This window comes from Artibeus jamaicensis, unplaced genomic scaffold, assembly GCF_021234435.1.
Source record: "Artibeus jamaicensis isolate MK-2021 breed Jamaican fruit bat unplaced genomic scaffold, CSHL_Jam_final contig_497, whole genome shotgun sequence".
Lineage (NCBI taxonomy): Eukaryota > Metazoa > Chordata > Mammalia > Chiroptera > Phyllostomidae > Artibeus > Artibeus jamaicensis.
Window position 1 is genome coordinate 9,091,666 of NW_026521863.1, and position 20,562 is coordinate 9,112,227.

General features: G+C 37.6%; 1 protein-coding gene across 7 annotated transcripts in view; it reads left to right on the top strand.

The window, feature by feature from the left end:
• The window catches only part of IPCEF1 (interaction protein for cytohesin exchange factors 1), a 154,849-nt gene that overhangs the window by 26,798 nt on the left and 107,489 nt on the right, over positions 1-20,562 (top strand). For 3 of the 7 annotated variants that reach the window (XM_053668683.1, XM_053668682.1, XM_053668685.1), the window contains one exon: positions 19,940-19,983. The exons of the other annotated variants lie outside the window; for them this stretch is intronic. The gene's annotated coding sequence lies outside the window, so the exon portion shown is untranslated. The remainder of the gene's footprint in view (positions 1-19,939; positions 19,984-20,562) is intronic. 7 annotated transcript variants of the gene reach the window in all.

A 20,562-nucleotide genomic window follows, 5' to 3' on the forward strand; every position in this document is an offset into this window, starting at 1 on the left:
AAAATCAAATTAACTTTGTATAGAGTATACAAATGTAAGTGATGTGATTATTAGCACAGGAACAGGGTTCCTTCCCTTCATAATGTTGGAGGAAAGATCAAAGTGCCATGATAGAGGCCATCTCATGGAGTAGTGGCAGAAGCAGGAACAGAAGATGAAGTTTCAGCTCCTTAGGGCTGTCTGGCTCCTGGCTTTTTTTATAAGTCGTCTTGGAACTGATAGGGGAACTCAAGAGTTAAACATTTTAGCTTCAGTCATAGTTGATAGGCAGAAGTGCCATGCTTGTGGAAAGCTGTTATCCTAGGAACTGGAATGTACCAACTGTGTGACTCCAGGGGGTTTCTGCAATTCAATGGTGTCTGAACCATTATGTTCCAGGGAGGGAACATCTGGGACTCTGTGACACAGAAAGAGAATTGTTGATCAACAGGCAAAGAAGTACTAGGAAAATTGCTTCCTGATGGCAACTGTTGGCCATTTAACCTACCCTTTCTTCTCCTTATAGAGAGATTGGCTTGAGATGAGCTATTAAGACAGTTTCTGCGGGTACCTAACCTGCCATCTTCTCAGATTGCTGAAATCTGAGTACGGCACCTGTAAAGATTCAATCCCTGTCTCTACTTAGTGGTTCTGGTAGTGACAGGCAGCGTGAACGCTGACCTTTCTGGTTTCAGAATTTGTTAGCTTATGTAATAATACAGAAAATCTTATTAACCGGAACAAGGGTTGGGCTTCACAGTGACTGAGTTTAACTCAAAGTATCTTTTCTTAATGATTATAATAATATAGACAAATAATAAAGGAAAATGCTTCAAATATTAAACAGATCAGAATTTTCTAGCCCCTTAACACATTCTGGAGGCATAATTTATCTAGTGTTAATTTAAAATACCATCTGTTCCTTAGATTCTTTGAGACATTTCTATGGCATCAATTTATTATTATAAGGTAAATAAAAATATATACTTAAAAGTAATTTAAATAAGATTTTCACAGTTTAATTGAATAAGTTATTTTTATATTTGGAAATTAATATATCAATTTATTGATAATGTGAAAATAAGTAAAATAAGAAGATTTTGGATTGGGGACAAGGTAGGTGGTGATGCCATTCATCAAGATGAGGATGAAGAGCACATTTTTAAGAAAAGATAAAGAGTTCTTTTTATATATATATGTTTAGGAAATTGTGTTAATGGAAATGGTGTATGGTCAGTGGCCAATCTGATGAATATCTCTGGAGCTCAGAACGTAATCCTGGGACTCATTGGAATTGGTAACAGTTAAATAAAATATAGCATGATAAAGTAAGAACATACCCAGGACTCTGGAGAGGAGAACACCTGTATTTAAAAGATTAAAAGAGACAAAACGGAGCAGGAGTGTGAGGAGAGATGATGGAAGGTGGGAAGAAGACTGGGAGAAAGTGAAGTCCTGAATGCAAGGCTTCCATGTTGTGGGAGGTTAGTAAGAAAGGGATCGAACGCGCCCACTGAATTCAGCAGTAAGAGAATGCCTGCCAGTTTTGGCCTGAGACCCTGATGCAGCCTGAGCCTGAAGTCCACTTGCAGGTCTTTAAGAAACAAATATGTGGTGATAATTGGAGCAAGAAGAGCAAATTTCTTTCAAGAAGCTTGACTGAAAGGAAGGTTAAAAACAAGCAGTGAGTGAGTAAGCATGGCTTTAGCGGTGGGATTTAAAAATGGTTATACATTAGGAAGAAAGAGTAGAAAAGAATAGATAATATTTAATGTTTTTTTTTTCTTTTCGCAAATCTTATTATAGTTGTATCTCGTCAGCTTTAGACCTTGTTGAACCCAGTATTCATTGCATTTTGATGAGAAAAAAATGTTTCAGCACTTGGCAGCACTTGCTCAGGCCACAGTCACACTGGCTAGGGCTTGTCTGAATCACAGCACAGCCCTACCAGAGAACACTTCTGATGGGAAAAACTCATTTGGCGTTCGTCAGTTTCGGCACTCGTCGATTTCAGCACTCCTCAGGAGGCCGAGGTGCCACTGTATTTGAGAGAGACCATGTGTTGTAGGAAATACTAACTGACCCCATATGTCCCTTTACAAACTTCCCTCATCTAAGATGACTTGACGTACTTGTAAGGCAGTTCCTTATTTTTTAAAAATAAATGTACATGTTTACACTTTGAAAATGAGAACTGTGTAACCCATTTCTAACACACTGTCCTCGTGTTCCTGAGTTGTGCATATCCCAGCTAACCCGAGATTGAAAATATTCTCATCCTGGAAAACTGACAACAAATTAGAATATTCAAAAGTGTTATTACCTTATGGATAATCTAGAAATTACAAGTGCATGTTACCTTCCCATTGTGTTATGCTAGGGGCTGGTATATTTACAGTTTTTTTTTTGTAATGTCTTTTCTTGGAACGTTTGAAATGAAGATAAAGTATGACATTCTTTGTTGTATATGAAAGTCTCTGGTTTGGAAAGGGAGGCTGACTTCTGGATAAGTTAGTTTTGTAAGACGAGAATGAAGTGGTAACATTTTAAATTTGTGGCCCTCACGATATTTGAGAAAGGAGTATAATCATATTTATCATACTTTTGGCCCCTTCCCATTCTGTTCTTATATCTTTCCAGAGTCTACTATGCTTTCTTTACATTTCACTCCCCTAAAAATTGCTAAAGCTTCTGGCATTTTTTGAAGAACCTTGATGCCTTTTTTTTTCTTAACGTTGAGATCCTTATGAACAGCTTTTTGTTTGCTTGCTTGTGGTCATATTTGCCCAGGGGTTGGTGAGTTTGGAAGAGTAACTCAATATCTAAGAGTTTAATAGTGTGGTACTTAGCACTTGAATGGAGCTTAATGCTGTTAGCAATGAATTTTTACTCACTGTTTTTGAAGAGTGAAGCAAAGAGCAGGGTAGAGATAGCAATCAAGACATGATAAATGCATATCTATTTTCACACTATTAATGTTCATAAATTGCTTTATTAATGATGCTAATAAGATAATAAATTACATTAATAAATGTAGATTTGCAAAAGATACACATACTAACTTGTGAGATTTTTGTTATAATTTGGTGAAAGAGATTCCTTGGGAAAGGGGTGAAATTAAAGATAACAAGTAGAAGGTATAATTCTGGATAACTCTATGGGCTGAATTGTGTCCCCCACAAAATTTACATATTAAATTCTAACCCCTAGTACCTCAGAATGTGACTGTGTTTAGATATGGGGCCTTTACAGAAGTCCCTCAGTTAAAATGGGGACGTTAGGATGGGCCTTCAACCAAACCTGCAATACCTTGATCTTAGACTTTTACCTCTAGAACTGTGAGAAAATAAACTTGTTGTTTGAGCTACCCAGTCCATAGTAGTTTGTTATGACGGCAGTGACACTAACCCAAATGTGAATTTGATACAGTGCCTGCAGGAGAGGGGAAAGGGGAGATGTAGAAATAACGTGAGCTTTGGGGCCTTAAACTAACCTAGTTCTGCAAACCGAGTCTGGCACTGACTATATGTATGACTTCAGACAAATACATTATTTAAACTTTCTGAGTGTCAGATTTGTCCTTCATAAATGGGTTCATTGTGAAGATCACTTGAGCCCATGTGAAAGTGTCTAGAATAGAGTCTGGTGTTAGTATTAGTATAATCCTTAGTAAGTGACATATATATCATATAGTATATTATAATATAGTATATATAATATACTATATAATACATGTCTATTTACCATCAAATATATCCAATATAATTAAATATCTAATATACTACTTAATATATATCTATTACTATCACAGTAAGTGATATATCTAGTATATAGTATAGTATAGCCGTTAGTATTAATGTAGTTCTTACCCCATGGTATCAGTCCTCCTACCTCTTCCTTGGCCATGTGTGTGCTTTCCCAAGAGCAGCTGATGGAGTTAGGTGTCTGAAAGCTTTCTGGCAGAGGATGTCCCAAGCCATATCTGGGTTTTAGCTTTGTGAGTACAAAAATATGAGGGGATTGCACTGCATTCTCGGTCTCAAAGTCAAGGTCATTTTTTTTACTCTAAAATGTTATGGTTTTAAAAAGTTTAAGGTAGCAAGTCTGGATGAAAAGGCAAGAACAGAGATTCCTGTAAAAGGCACAGTGTATATAGAAGTATTATTAAATAATGAGAAAAGAATCACCAATGAGGTCAATTTGACCTCTATGGAGTTTCCTAAAATTAGATGGCAGGAGCCAGGTGGGAAGAAAGAAGGAAGCTGGGGATGGTGTCACTGGTTGAACAGGAAAGCTGGAGGTAGAGAATGATTGTGAACTTCTTAAAACCAGTGAGGTACAGAGGAGTATTCTGATGAACATGTGTAGAATGGATAAATTAAAAAAGAGGAAGAGGAAGAAATGAAAGGAGAAGCATGAAGAAGTGAAGGGGAGGGGGGATGGTCATGGAAATGCCTGGTGGAGAAGGCACTGCAGACATTGCTAAGAGGCAGGTATAGTAGGTGTGGGGAAGGAGCCCAAATACTGGACAGGCAAGTGTGGTGAACCAGCCTACTTAGTCACAGCTAATTTTTTTTTCTAAGAAAGCCATCTGACTGGGTCAAGGTTGAGATGGGGAGGCTGTGTGGGGAGCTGTGGGGCATCAGGCTCATTTATTTTCCTATGATTTAAAATAGACTATTTTAGACATAGACAAGCTGACTAGAAATGCAGACAAGGATTTTTTTTCTTGTCTGAACTGAAGATCAGTGGGGAATTTCCCAGGTTAATGTTATCAGCTGCGTGGGATGCTCAGTGGGCAGTGGAGAGCCATCGGTTGGTAACTGTCTATGGATTTGGTCACCTTGGCCCCTTGTTTTTCAGGATGTCTGGCTTCTGATCCACATTTCTATATACCAGATCAGGAATCTTCCAATACAAGTGAACGTTCATTTATGATATCTAAATAGCAATTCATTCTATTACTTATTCATGAAATGTTTGCTAATGTTCTAAGTGTTGGGAGTACAAAGATCAATGAGATGCCAATCCTCCCCTCAAGAAACTGCTGGTCTAAGGGCTGACAGACATGAACATGAACATGTTCATAACAGTGTGACTGCGCCATCATGCAGCTGCATTCAAAGTCTTATAGGGACTGAGAGTTACTTAATACTAAAGTTGTTGCCTGCCGATCAACAATGCATCAGTGAAGACAACTTCATATTTTGAAGATAATCTATATATTTTGGTGCTGTGGAGTCAATAAACAGGAAAATAAAGAAACTGGGGGAAAGATGGGAAACAAATAATTCTTCAGTATCTACTAAGTGGGTGACATGAAAATTCTGCCATTGAATCCTTGCACACACCCTGGGGCCTAAGTTACATTCATTGTATAGATGAAAGAGCTGAGACTTGGCAGGAACAATAGCTCATTGGAGGCAGAAGCCGGACTTCAATATGTGGTGTCCACAGTTCTCCCACCATATCGTGTGGTTACGACTAAATGAGACAAATAAAACATGCATAGAAGAGGAAGTGGGAAATCTTGGTTTTGGTGCCTTCGTGAGAATGAGTGTATGACTCAGAGATTTCTGACAGCAGGACCTAGTGGCCCGTGTAGTCAGGTCTGTAAATATTTCAGTTACTAGACTGAGGAGACTTTAACTCAACAATAGAGCTTGCTGTGGGCCCAAAACTGGGATAAGCATTTCTTTGAGTTGATATATGAACATACCTATGAGAGCCAATGAGGTCTCTCTGGAGCATTTCCACACACACACAAGTATAGTGGGATCTTTTTCATTTGAAAGTTATCTATACTGTAAACTCACTTTTTGTACAATGCACAGAATCAGCAATAAGTTCTATGAACACTGAAGTAGATGTCATAGATAACAAATAAGAAATCTCATGCATCATACCTTTTATTCCAGTTAAAATATCTTCAAGTCCTCAATCTATTCATTATTGTATATCTGTTTTCCAAATCTACTAGAGAATAGAAAAAAAATTCTTCATTAAGATTACTGAAAACAGAAATGGTGATTGATGAGAAAAAATTAACCCCCCCAAAAAGCAGCTGTAGAAACTCAAAGATGTTACTATCAACTCATATCATAGTCGAAGACCCTCAGTGGATCCTTAGTAATTCATCCTTGCAAGAAGGTGGATGTTTTCAGTGTTGACCCAGAGTCAGCAATGTAGGATTAAACCAATTTCAGAGTACTTTTCTAGGTAAGTAGAAGGTATGCAGTGTGTTTACAATACATTTGGTTGTCTAAAATAACTACACGAAAGAAGTGTCATTGCTCTAAAGGGTAAGAACTCAGTCACCTAGAAAACCTACTAGTTATACAAAGGGATACATACTTAGAGGATCATAGACAGTCTTGTGGCTTACCATTTGATCATGAACAGCAGTTTCCAATTAAAACTTTCATGGCCAAAATTCCTGGGGCAGATGGCCCAAGGATAACATCCTCCTGTTGACCTCAAGGAGAAAGAGGAGAAACTCCACCACCCAGGGGTCCACTGTATCACCTCACTCCCCACTTCCCAGTATAGTTGCAGGTTGGGGTTCAGTAGGGATAAAGAATCCCCCCAGTCAGTCTTTACTCCCTCTCTGGAACTTGGGAAGTAGGGACAGAGGCCCTGACCCATGGTGTTCTTGGGGTGGTCTCACCATAGGCGTGCTGTTCCCCCAACACGCCCACACAAACACACACACTCCTTGTACCAGGTCCTATTTGCAAATGTCACAGCAGTAACTAAAATAATTTTTAAGTGTGTAGGAAGTAAGTATACTGACAGCCTTTTGTTTTACTTCCTTATTCTTGCCCTATTCCAATTGTGCTAAAAGTGCCAAAGTGTCTGACAAAAATTTTAAAAAGCCTAACACACAAAGGAGGAAGAAAGAATAAAAGAAAGGGGCTTGGATAATTTGCAAAACAGATCATGAGTCTTTACATAATTGAGTCAAATGTGCTGCTTCTTAATAAGCATTTTAAGTAATTTAGGTATGAAGTCAATTTTTTCTCTCTCAGTGATAGAAAATTCTGGCCTGAAGTTTAAAAAATTTTTTTTAATTGAATTTATTGGGTTGGCATTGGTTAAGAAAATTATATAGGTTTCAGGTGTACATTCTATAATACATCACCTATATATTTTATTGTGTGTTCACCACCACAAGTTGATTCTCCTTCCATCACCATTTGTCTCAGCGCCTCTCCTACAATGCCTCTCCCCACCTTCCCTCCGGTAATCACCATATAATTTCACTTATATGTGGAATCTAATTAACAAACTAAGCTAAAGACAACCTAGAAACAGACTCATAGATACAGAGGACAGACTGACAGCTGTCCTAGAAGAGGGAGTTGGGGGGCTGGGTAGAAAATGCAAAGGGATTTAGCAAAGGAAAAAAAACCTCATCAACTCCAAATTTCACAAAGCTGTTAAATGCCTTTTCAGAAGTACAGCTGCAGACTTAAGAAATAGACTTCCTCTGTGTGAGCTTATTGTGACCTTATATTGTCAAAGGGACTAGAAGATTCATGCAGCTCCTATGTTCCCTGTATGTACAAGAGCCAAGTATAGATCTAAGTTAGACATTTGTAAATACTCTGTGAAATGGTACCTGAGCAGTTTGTTTGTCATAGTTTTACCTTCTTTTTATGCCCTGGACACCCTTGACAGTCCGAGGAAGCCTATGGACCCCTTTTCAGTAGTCTAAGACAAAATAGAAAGGATTTTAAAGAAATCAAATATATAAAATATAATACAAATTTATGATACAGTAATATATATGCCTTTTTTATTTATCCAATAAATAACAATATAGCAGCAAGTATAATGACATTTGAATAGTGATGATGAATATAAGTGATATTTGAAAATACAGTGGAATCTCTGTTCTCAAACTTAATTCATTCCGGAAAACTGTTTGAGAAGTGATTTGTTAGAAAACCAGATCCCTTCTGTTTGTAGCCCTAGAGATGTGTGAACACTCATATAGGCATCAGCATGAAAGGGTTGTCGGGTAGGAAATCAAGACCCAAAGTTTCATTAGACAACTGAGTCACTTTTTTTTCTGTGAACAATTTAGCTGAGAACCAAATTGCTCGAGAACCAAGTGTTGGAGGACCGAGGTTTGAGTCTAGTCGCAAGAACCTTAATGGGAGATGAGAACACCTGTGAGTTCTATGGGAAACAGAATCAGAGATCCTGCTAATACTTCTGTGGTTGGTTGCCAGTACTTATCTTGAAATAAATGTTAAATCTTAGTCAGAGATCAGTGAAAATGATAATATAGTTTCCTCAATCAAGTCTAGAGACTCCCTGATTTCTGTCCACAGACGGTGGGTCCGTGAGCCCAAGGTTAGGACCCCTTCAATAGGAAAATTATTTTTGTAGGATTATGAGGATGGTTGAGATAAATTAAGTTTCTTCAAGTAAATACTTGCATATAATTGCAAATGCAGCTATGAACATTTGTATTTTTTAATTCTCAAATGGAAATGTCATTCATTTATTCATTATTGATTTATACTCTTACTTTTTACCTGCCTTGTTTTTGAAAGGACTCAAGGTACCATGCAATATAAGCATATAGCAAAATATAATAAAATTATAAGCAAACGGATGAGAAAAATTGGAACAAAAGGAAGAATTAGTATGAAAAGTAAGAGGCATCTTGGAGTGAAGTTAATATACGAAGTATATGTGGGAAGGTTCTAGACCTTTACTAGATTACAATGACAGATTCCATTCTAAGTTTATGACACTCGGTGCAAAGGGTAGGAAATAATTAATTACAAACACTCAATCACATCTTCTGTAAGATAAAATGAGATGCCCAAGTCTTTCTCCACTAAAAGTGAGAGAACTGTCTTCCATAGGTCTTGCCTCATCGTGACTGCCTTAGTCGGCTCAAGCTGCCATAAGCAAAATACCATAGACCGGGTGGCTTGACAACTGGCATTTATTTCTCACAGTTTGGGGAAGTTCCAGATCAGGGTGCCCGTGTGGTCAGGTTTTGGTGAGGACTCTCTTCCTGGCTTTCAGGAGGCCATCTTCTTGAAGAAGGCCATCTTCTCACAGGGTGGAGAAAGAGTAGATCTCTCTCTCGTCTCTTCTCTAAGGGCACTAATCTCATCGCGAGATCTCCAGCCTCATGACCTAATTACTTCTCAAAGGCCTGTCTCCAAATACCTTCACACTGGGGGCTAGGGCTTCAACATATGAACTTGGGGCTTGCACAGTTCAGTTCTTAAAAATACAACACTATATAATGAAATTAATGGTGTTTTTAAAATATCCTTTGTTTCACTGGGCCATCTTTCAGAATTTCTCACTGTAAATCAATGAAATATGGTTCTGCTGGCCTACCTGACTATAGAAATGGATTTTAAAAAAGAGTAATTTTTTTTATCTTTTAGAGGTATAAAGTAGTATTATTTATTTTTATTTTTTATTTCCATCTCCTTGGGGGCACTTATTCTTGGACTGTGTATTAGGGATCACTAATTTTTACATGTCATGGACCAGACCAGTCTGAGATGGATGAAAGCTGTACTCATGAGCACACGTTACATTCTGCATACAATTTTAGGGAATCACAGACATCCTGAAGTCTCAGCACTCTGAGCAGTAAATAACTCTGACATTCATAGTAATAGATATGCCTTTAAGCATATAATATAAATATTGTTTATTGCAACTGAGCATCTGACTTGGACTGAGGACCAGCCAGTTGGATTTAAAGCTCCTGGCAAGTGTGGGAATGCAGCTCTTCTTTGCTGCAGATTAAACACATGCTTTGGTTGCTTGGAGAACAGGAAACCCGCAGGCATACTTAACAAAACACAACACTAATGTTTCAGGGTTGGAGGGGTGCAGGGATCATAGAGCTTCTACTCTTGTGCTCCAGGTCCTCATGCTCCTTGGAGAACCTTGCAAATTTCCGGCTACCACCCTTGTCTGGGTCCAGGAGATAATGGCCCAAATGTGGACACAGCACTCCCCACCCCCTTCCCCATCATTTAACAAAGCCCTGCTGAGGCCAGTGGCAACACAAGAAATCAGGCACGCCCGGGGAGGATCCAGATTTTGTGAGGCCCAAAGCTTATATGATTTGGTGGGCCTTTTTTTAAAAGGGGAAATAATACAAAATTACAAAGAGAGTTATAAGAAACAATATTTGAAAGGCATGACAGAAATGACAATAAATTAAAAAAACTGACAAAATGCCAGAAATAGCACATTATTTATGAAAATAAGATAACTTTAAAGTGAGCTGCCTGACATATCTAAATTATTCCCCTTCATGTTTAGCTGCATATTTGGCTTCTTCTTTGTATGATAATGATTTTGTAAAGGTGTTTTAGCTAGAGATCACAGAAAACTAATTCAGTCTGTCTTCTAGCATAAGTTGATCAGAATTGTTTTTTCATTTTTATTGAGTGTTTAGAAAAAACTTTATTGGCTTTGCAGTTAATTACTGGTATTGTAGATTTTTAAAGTTTCTCTCCCATGTTTCTTTTAACTATAAGCTTTAAAATTGGAAAGGATTTCCCCTCAATTTAATTTTGGTTCTGTTCATTAGAAACTGTTTCCTTTTGTGACCCTTAGGCACAGGGAGACACAGGACCAGTTCCTACTGTGACAAGACCTCTGGCCCTGAGCCAGTCACATCTCTGCAGCGGGTGACTTGGCCAGTAGGATGTAGTGTTACTGGAAGTTATTACCATGCTTGCACATCTAGCAGTAACTTAACTATACAAAGAAGAGACTGCTGGCAACATTAATTTTCACCATGAACTACAAAGCAAGCACATCTGTCTCTAGATACGCCTGCTCTCAGAACTCAGCCACCCGTTTGGGCTTTGCTCTCTCCCAACCGACTCCCAGGGCTGCCGAGAGCATTTCAAGTCACGAAAGTTCACGCCATTTCTGTGAAAGTAGTAGCAGCATTTCCCAAGAGCTTCTGAGATGAGTACTGAGACACATAGACACACTTTGTCTTCCTTTGACTGCACATGTGTGTGCACATGTGTGAGCTGCTGATGCTAGTGACTTCTATAGGAATTACTTGTTCTTTATTGAAAGGAGAAGAGACCCTGAACAGGCCCTTTCTTCATTCTTTAAATAAAGGTTTGATCTCCATTTCTTTTGCTTTCTTTGGCCTCATTTTTCAGTTGAATTAACTGGGTACAGACTGTTTCTTATATGAACACAAAAAATGTGCTCTGAACTTGAGCTTTTGTAATTGACTATAGTAACTCATGCAGTGTTTGGGAAGCTGACATTAAGTTGCCGGATTAAATTCAGTTTAAATTATTAGTAAGAAGTTCTCTACAACAACTTTAAAAAGACAGTTTGGGAATAGTTGGAGAAATTGTGAAAGTGGTACCTAGATGAAATGTCATTAACATGTATTTTTTTAAAAATATTTTCTTTATTTATTTTTCGAGAGAGGGGAAGGGAAGGAGAAAGAGTGGGAGAGAAACATCAATGTGTGGTTGCCTCTCATGCGTCCCCTGCCGGGAACTGGCCTGCAACCCAGGCATGTGCCCTGACTGGGAATCGAACCGCGATACTCTGGTTCGCAGGCCCGCGCTCAATCCACTGAGCTACACCAGCCAGGGCTAACATGTATTTTTAAAGGTGTTCTTAAATTTTTTTCTAAGAAAAAAAACTTTTTACAGTTCTGTAAATTGAGTCAGATGATCCTGAATCCTGAATTTTCCTATGAGCAAGGAATTCTGACTTCAACAATCCTTGCATTCTGCTACTTACGTAGCTTATTCCCTAAGAACAAAGAAATGTTAACCAATGACATGTTGGAGATGGCTCCAGTCAGTGAACCTTAAAAGTAGGTCTGGTCTTGTCCTCAAAAGCACATCTGTGCTTGATGTGCTGGTTTTGAACATGGACTTTCCCATTATTCTGGGCCCTAGGGCCTGCACTCAACAACTGAGATAAGAAACGAATGTGCCTCAGAGCTTTATGGCTCATTAGAGAGCTGTCCCAAATCTCCTACATGCCTGATAAAGTGGGTGGGATGTCAGGACTCTGCTGTGATTAAAGATCTCAATGTGACTTGTCAAGTAGCTCAACTATTAGCACTAATCTCCATCTGGGCAGAGCCCTCAGATTAGGCCTTTTAGACACAAAGCTGTGCACTCGTACATAACACCCTTGTCACAGTGCAAATTTTCCAAATGAATAGAAGAAAATGGAGCTGGAAATACACAAGTTAAGAGCGTCTGTCTCTGGATTTCGGGAGTATGAGTGGTTTTTGTTTTCTGCTACTAACCTTTTTCTTTTGCATTTTAAGTTTATAATAATGAAAATATATGTTTTTAATATCAAAAATAATTTTCTTTTCTAAAAAGTGGAATAGATGCTGTTGTCTTGGCAGAGTCACTTTGGGGTAAGAACGTGGTCCTGAACAGACCCTGTCCCTTCCATTGCTCCATAGTCGGTACCATCGTTGGACACACGTGTCAACTTCGGGTATAAAAATATGCCCACGGTAGTAGTAGTGAATCAGAAGACTGCTCCATGCAAGAAAAATCATACAACTAGAAATGTAGTGACTTTACACCAATAAAGAAGAGAAGGGGAAAGCTTCGTGGCATAGTATACATCCAGCATCTGTACCCAACTCACCCTTCCCTCCCACTATCAGGAGGTAGGGGGAGAGGAGCTGTCAGCTTCTTTAATGCGCCTTTGCCTTTACCCCAAACCACTGGCACAGATATTCAGGTAAAGAGTGTTGTGTGCCGCATGCACGTTTTGGTCAAAGAGAGGTACAGGAGGACACTTTTTCTAGGTGCAGGTGACACAAACAGATCTACTTGTGGGTATTTCTCAAGTATGGGGTGGAGTTTTAAGGTGGGCTAATGAGGTGAAAGGTGATATTGGTCTCTAGAAAAGGAAAGCAGAGAGGGGAGAGCTGAGAAGTGAGTTCTGTGCTTGGTATTCTCCTCTCTCCTTCACAATCTCCTTCATGGCGGGCCTCTCTCCCCGCCTCCTGCTGCCTGGTCTGGCTGCTCCAACTCTCTTCAGTAACACACCATCAAAACTGCTCACACCAAAGGCCCCCTTTCCTTCTTTTTCCCTTTCTTTTCTCTCTCCTTGTGCTTCCCTTCATCTTCATCAAATGTATATGGAGTTCACAACATATCAAGAATCAAAACACAGAAAAGTTGGAGAGGTGTGAATTTTGCCTCCTTTATAGAGCCAATAATTTGGAGCATGGAGTTTTGAGCTGAGCTAGGATGAGAATCTGCCAACAGGATCTGCAATGCGAAGCTGCAGCCAACCAGCTGCTAGCGTGCTCCTGCCCCTCAGAGTGGGGTCACCTCCTGCCTGGCAGAGAGTGTTCAGACAACCACAGAGCCCTTCGGGATGTCCAGGGACACAGAGCCAAGGCCGGTGCCTTGCGTGGGATCAAAGAGCCCTGGGGAAAGGGGCTGAACTTTTCTGCAGTTGTGGTTGAGACATTACAGACTTGACTGATGGACTGGAGACCACCAGGGGAGCTGGACTGGTGGGAGAGTCCAAGGGAAAGCGAAGATGGGCGAAGGAGCCTGGCAGGGTTGAAGGGAGGCATGGCTGTGGGTGTGGAGGTGTCCACTCAGACCCTCCCTGTCCTGTATCTTTTCCACCCAGCCCCTTGTCTGGAGTGCCTGTGGGGTCTGGAGGGAGAAATGTGGTCAAGGGAAAGCACTGGACAGTCCTCACCCATGTATTAGAAACAGATGTTTGTAGGGGGATGTCTAGAGGAAGCTGGGGGCAGCGAAAGCAGTCACCTGTGAGCAGTGGGTGGCAGTGTCCACCAAGCAGAGGACAGCAGCTAGAACTGATTTCAGGGCAGTCGTAGTCATCTGTTAAATGAAAATAGAGACAGGGCCGACTTCACAAGGTGGTTGTGCGAACAGTGATAATGTACATACAGCATTTAGAGCATGCTGGGGCAACTAAACCATAATTAGAGCTTTGGAGGGGTGGCCACTGTTATTCTCGTCACTGTTATTGTTGTGAGATCTTTCTCTCTCCTTATTGTCTACTTTATTTTCAAGTGGTTAGTTTGATTTTATGTGATTCAATAAAAATGAACTTTGGCCATGTTTTTGCTTTTAAGCTGAGAAATTGCTTCTCAGGATATACGACAAAAGGGTTAGATTAAGCCTTAAGTAGATTGTGATGAGCCAAATTTTAAAAATACTTGTGACATCTCAAAGTTGAATTTTTCTTGAATAAAAAAATTGGACACCGATGTCATTTTTTTCTCAAGAGGGATTGTGAGAATAACTAATAACACCTGGTAGAGGTTAATATAATATTGAAAGTAGTAATTTTAACAGTTTTAAACTAATTTGCCAAGACATAATTGAAATAATTTTCAATAGACATCCGTCTTTATTCCTTGGGAAATCATGGTGATTAAATTAACTGCAGGCAGTCTCTCTTATTGTTATTTGAAGATAACAGGAGTCTGTTGAGGTTTGTGAGGAAAAAAATGAAAGATACATGTTCTATTAAAGGCTTCACAGCTGTAATATTTTTCATCACTCTTTCTGTCTGGCTATAACTTATATAGTGGAGGCATTACCATCAAATGCATCTTTCTTTGCTTTATTTGACCTAGAAAATGAATTCATGGACGTGAACAATAGTGGGGGGATTGCCTGAGGGAGTGGGGGGTGCTGGAGAAAAAATCAGGACAACTGTAGCAGCATAATCAATAAAATAAAATTTAAAAAATCTAATTCAAAAGAAGAATGAGAATAATGCTTTTCCTTGGATAAAAATATAGATTTTTTTCTTTAAGGAGGCGCATAATATGCCAATTTAAAAGAAAATGATGCTACATTTATAGAACTGTATGAAAGCTTAAAAGAGTGTTTTGTTTCTTATTGGGTATTTTCAGGACTATGTCTCTGTTTCATTATGAAATTGAGCAGTGGACAAGGACAATGGCATCACACTCATTATTCAAGCATTTGAAATTACTCTTACTGTGAAATGAAATATTCAAATCATTGAGTGTTAGGAAAATGGTCCATGGATGAAAGAGTAAATGGATTTTGATCTGTCATCTCAGCTTGAGGCTTTCTGGAGGTGGTAAAGTGGTTTTTATCAGTGGAAAATAACCCCCTATTTCTTTAAATGGCTTAGATAGTATGTCGAAGTCTGAAGGCCAGACAAGCATCTGTAGTCACCCTTGCCTGATCGTGGGAGATCTTACTTTATAAATTTTAGTATTATTAAAAAAGTGGTCTGGTTCTTATCCACATCAGTGCCCTTGACATAGAAAGTGGGAAAACCTGTTTGTGCACATTCTGGCTGGAATGTCTACTTAGATAGTCACGCTATTGGTTACGAATCAATTACATAAACCAATACTCAAACTTTTCTTGACCCTAAGCTAAACATTACTGAGACTGTGAGGTCCAGGGGTAAAAAAAAAAAGAAGTAAAACTAAGTCATTTAAAATGCTGAGAAATTCCCATACAAATGCTGATCACTACATCATGAAACAATGCTATTTTCACTGCTTTGTAAAATAGAAGGAAGGGACATAAAATCTCATTTGGGAAAAAAGGAAGAGCTAGTGTATTACTAGGGACACCAAATGCAAAGAGATAGACATGGGCAAAAGCCAATGACTTGGCATTCAACATAGCTAACATTTGTCTACTTTTACATTGTTTCTGGTTTGGCTATTATAATTTCAGATCAGTATAGTTGAAAAATGTTTAAATATGGGGTAATGTCACATTGTCTTGTAATTTAACATAGGAAGGTGAGAACTGTAAGGCACAAACTTGGGACAATATGGAGTGCAGATTGTAGAAGACAAAAAATGTCTAGATTTATTTGACATGAAAATAGAGGGCTTCTTACTCTATACTATTTACAGCATTTCTACACTTAAATTTTGGCTATAGACATAGTCTTACTGGTTATATAAACTTGGATGAATTTCCATTAAAAAAGATGAAAAATGACTAAAAATACATGGCATTGTTGTACAAATTGAATAAATTAATCCATGTCAAAGCATTTTATAAATTGTAAATTGTAACACTAAATTTACTTTATAGGAGATAATCACTAAGTGTTATTGAGGGATTGAAAGAAAATGTTAATTTCATCTGTTTTGTGCTTTTACTAATATATAAAAGGAAGGGAAACATCCCAATTTCACACTGTGTACCTGTGACAAAAAATGTTTAACCCGGTCTCATTGTGAGGGAACAATTACACAAATGTCCAGTTTGAGGAACATTATGCAAAGCAACTGGCCCTGGCTCTATGAAAATGTCAGTCATCAAAGACAAAAGAAACTATATACACATGTTAATATCTAGGGTGGAGCAAAATAGGTTTATAGTTGTGAGTATGCAAAGCAGAGTTTTTTCTTATGTTATTACTTATTACTGTATTATTTTCCATATGAACAACTGTAAACCCACTTTTGCCCCACCCTGTACATAATAATGATCCTTGGTTGAACCCTGGATTTAAAATAAAATATAAATCTCCCAGATTGAAAAGACTTTACTGAGACAACTGGGGAAATTTGAACTGCATATTAGATCACTGTATTGCCTCATTTAAAAATTTCCAGTTGTGTTCATTGTGTAATTATGGTAAGGTGTTTGTTCTTAGGAGGTACATACTCAAGTATTTAGGGGTGAAACATCTTTATGTCTACAAGTAGTTATCAAATTATTTGGCAGAATATATACATACACAGATAGAGACATAAAGCAAATGTGACAAAATGATAAAAATTTTGGAATCTAGCTGATGACTATCCAGGCATTTGTCATTAACTATTCCTGCAGTTCTTCTATAGTTTTGAACATTTTTAAAATAAAAAGTTGGAGAAAAAATTTAACAGTTATAAAAGCCAGCTACTCAAAAATTGCATTATTAAAAAACAGACCTTCTTGAAAAATATCCTTTGCAGATTATGATTTTCAATCATCTCATTATATTGTTAGATACATATATATAGGTTTAAAATAGGTCTCTATCTATTGAAGAAATGGAATCAATAATTAATAACCTTCTCAAACAGAAAGAATCAGGCCCATGTGAGTTCAATGGTAAAGTCCACCAAAGGGTTAAGGGGGAAATGACACTAATCCTCTAAAATCTCTTCCAGAGGAATGAGGTCAGTGTCACCCTAACATCAAAATCAGTTAGAGACATTACAGAAAAAATAAAACTAAAGACCAATATCTCTCATGAACATAAATACAAAAATCCTCAACAAACTATTAGCAAACCAATTCAAAACAACGTTAAAAAATTATGCACCATGACCAAGTGAGATTTATTTTGGTCTGAACATGGCTGATTCAGCATTTGAAAATAAATTAATGTAATCCATCATACCAACAGACTACAAAAGAAAAATCACATGATTATATCAACAGATACAGAGCAAATATTTGACAAAACCAACATCCATTCAGGATAAAAACTCAGTAAAGTATGAAAAAAGGGGAAGTTTCTCAAACCGATAAACACAATCTACACAAAACCTACAGCTAATGTCATAATTAATGATAAAAATCTGAAAATTTCCCACTGAGATCAGGTATAAGCAAGGATGTCTCCTCACCACTCCTTTTCAATATTATACTAGAAGTTCTAGGTAGTGCAATAAGGCAAGAAAAGAAAATGTAAGGTATACAGATTGGGAAGGAAGATATAAAACTGTCTTTGTTTGAAGATGACAAAATTATCTACGCAGAAAATCCAAAATATCATCAAGAGAAAAAAACCCTTGAAACTAATAAACAATTATAGCAAGATTGTAGGATACAAAGTTTGTGTATAAAAATTGATTAATATCCTATATACCAGCAATAAACACAACTTGAAATTAAAAACAAAATACCATTTACATTAATACCCCCCAAAATGAAATAGATATAAATCTAACAAAACATATACAGCATCTAAAAGGGAAAAACTACAGAACTCTGATGAGTAAAATAAAAAAAGAACTAAATAAATGGATATTGCATGTTTTTAGATAGAAAGACTCAATATTGTCAAAATGTCAGTTCTTCTCAATTTGACCTATACATTGAATATAATCACAGTTAAAATTGAGCAATTTACTTTATGGATATTGACAAACTGGTTATAAGCTTTATAGGAATAGATACAAGATGCAGAATAGCTAACACACTGTTGAAGGAGAAGAACAATGTTGGAGGACTGATGCTACCCAAGTTTGAGTCTTGCTGTAAAGCTCCAGTAATCCAAACCATGGTGTATTGGCAAAAGAACAGACAAATAATTCAATGGGACAGAATGGAGCCCAGAAATAAACCCCCATGAATATAATCGATTGATCTTTGGCAAAGAAGCAAAGACCATACCATGGAGCAAAAATAGTCTCTTCAACAGTGAGGCTGGAACAATTAATTGGACATCCACATAAAAAATAAATTTGGACACATACTTTTTACACTGTTCAAAAATTAACTGAAAATAGATCATAGACCTAAATGTAACACAATGTTATAAAATTCCTAGATGGTAACACAGGAGAAAACCAAGATGACTGTGATACTTTTTAGGTACAACACCAAAGACACAATCTATGAGAGATATAAATGATAAGGCGGACTGCATTAAAATGAAAAACTTCTGCTCTGTGAAAAATAATATAAAGACAATTGGAAGACAAGCTGCCAACTGGGAGAAAATATTTGCAAAAGACATATCTGCTAAAAGACTGTTACCCTAAATACATGCGTACAAAGAACTCTTAATAATCAACAACAACAAAAAAAGCAATCCAATTAAAATATGGACCAAATGCCTTAACCAACACATCACCAAAGAAGATATACACAGGCAAATTGCAAATGAAAAGATGCTCCAAATTGTATACCACCAGGGAAATGCAAATTAAAGCAAAAACGTGGTATCACTGAATATCTCAGACTTTAGGTAATTGTTATGTGTCAGTGGAGGTCCATCCTTGGTAAAAATGTACCATTCTGGTGAACAATGTTGATGAGGATGGAGGTTATGCCTGTGTGGGGGGAAGGGGTGCATGGGACAGATCTGCCCCTTACTCTCAATTTTACTGTAAGCCTTAAAGATGCTTTTAAAAATAAAGTTTTAAAAAAATCTGTACTTTTTTAAATATATGGTTTAGTCAATAAGTAAAATTATTATGACTAACAGGAAACATTTTCCCATGGCCAAATTCCAGGAAAGCAGATGGAAGTCCTAAATCCAAGTGCGTGCTGCTCAAGGCACTGGCATGCCTCAGAGACACTGCTGGTTCAGTTCCAAGGCACCATAATAAAGTGAATATCTCAATAACGCGAGTCTGATGAATCTTTTGGTTTCCCAGTGAATATAAAAGTTATGTTCACATTATACTGTAGTCTATTAAGTGAGCGATAGCATCGTGTATAAAGCAACACCGTGCCTACTTTAATTAAAAAAATACTTTATTGCTAAAAAATGTTAATCATTATCCAAGCTGGTTGGAAAAATGACGGCAATAGACTTGCTCTGCCCAGGGTTTCCACAAACATTCAATTTGGTAGAAAAAAGTGTCTGTGAAGTTCAATAAAGTGAAGCACAATAATGCAAGGAGTGCCTGTTATTTAAAAGCAAACTAAAAATGTATCTTGATGACTGTTAAAAAGAATTACAATATTATTTTCACTTTATTTTTTAGAAAGTATTTAATTTCTAGGGATCTTAGTTCAATGATTTCCTGCTGGTTTACTACGCAGGTCTTCTTTTCTATGAGATAGAACTTTCTGTCTCGTTCTGCAGGACAGACACTGGGTAGCAATTACAATGGTGACAAAGTTTCTGTTCTGTTGCCTCTTTTTGGGGTTGACGTCCCTCCCGGGCAGTTGAGTCCAGAGAGAAGTCTCACGACCTCCTTTCTTGTCTTTTTCTTGTACAGATCACAGGCAATATAACTGGGACGAAGAAGCTCATAGCTCTTTGGTAGGTGATTTAAAATACTTCAAAATTAATTTGTTAGTGATATTTATGACACGAAGGGCCTGTACTCAACTTTGGTACTCTAATTTGTGAACCAACTTATAATAGCCTAGGTATATTTATCACTAGGTTAGGATTAAGGCAGATGGAAGCTAACAGTACTGATAAATAACCAACCATATATGACCTGGATTTCCCTTGACAATGGATTTGTGGTGGTGATTACTTTTCAGTACGAGAGTTGTTTAGCAAAGCAATTTATTTATGGTATTATCTTTTTTTGACCACCTCTGTGATCAGGAATATACTATAATTATGAAAGTACCATAGAGTTATAACTATATGAAAAATCTGTTTTTATAAAGAACTATGTGTTTAGATGCCCAATAGTAAAATGAGTGCTCTAGACATGAGGTATTTATGATCTAAATTTGCTAATCATTAAAATAAAATGTTTACATTTGATATTATAATATACATATTCCTGACTTAAAATGTTCCTGCTTTTGAAGTTCAAAACTAATGATCTGGGCAGGGGTGGAGTTCTTTGAATATGTGTAAATTTTTTCGGTGTTTCTTTGA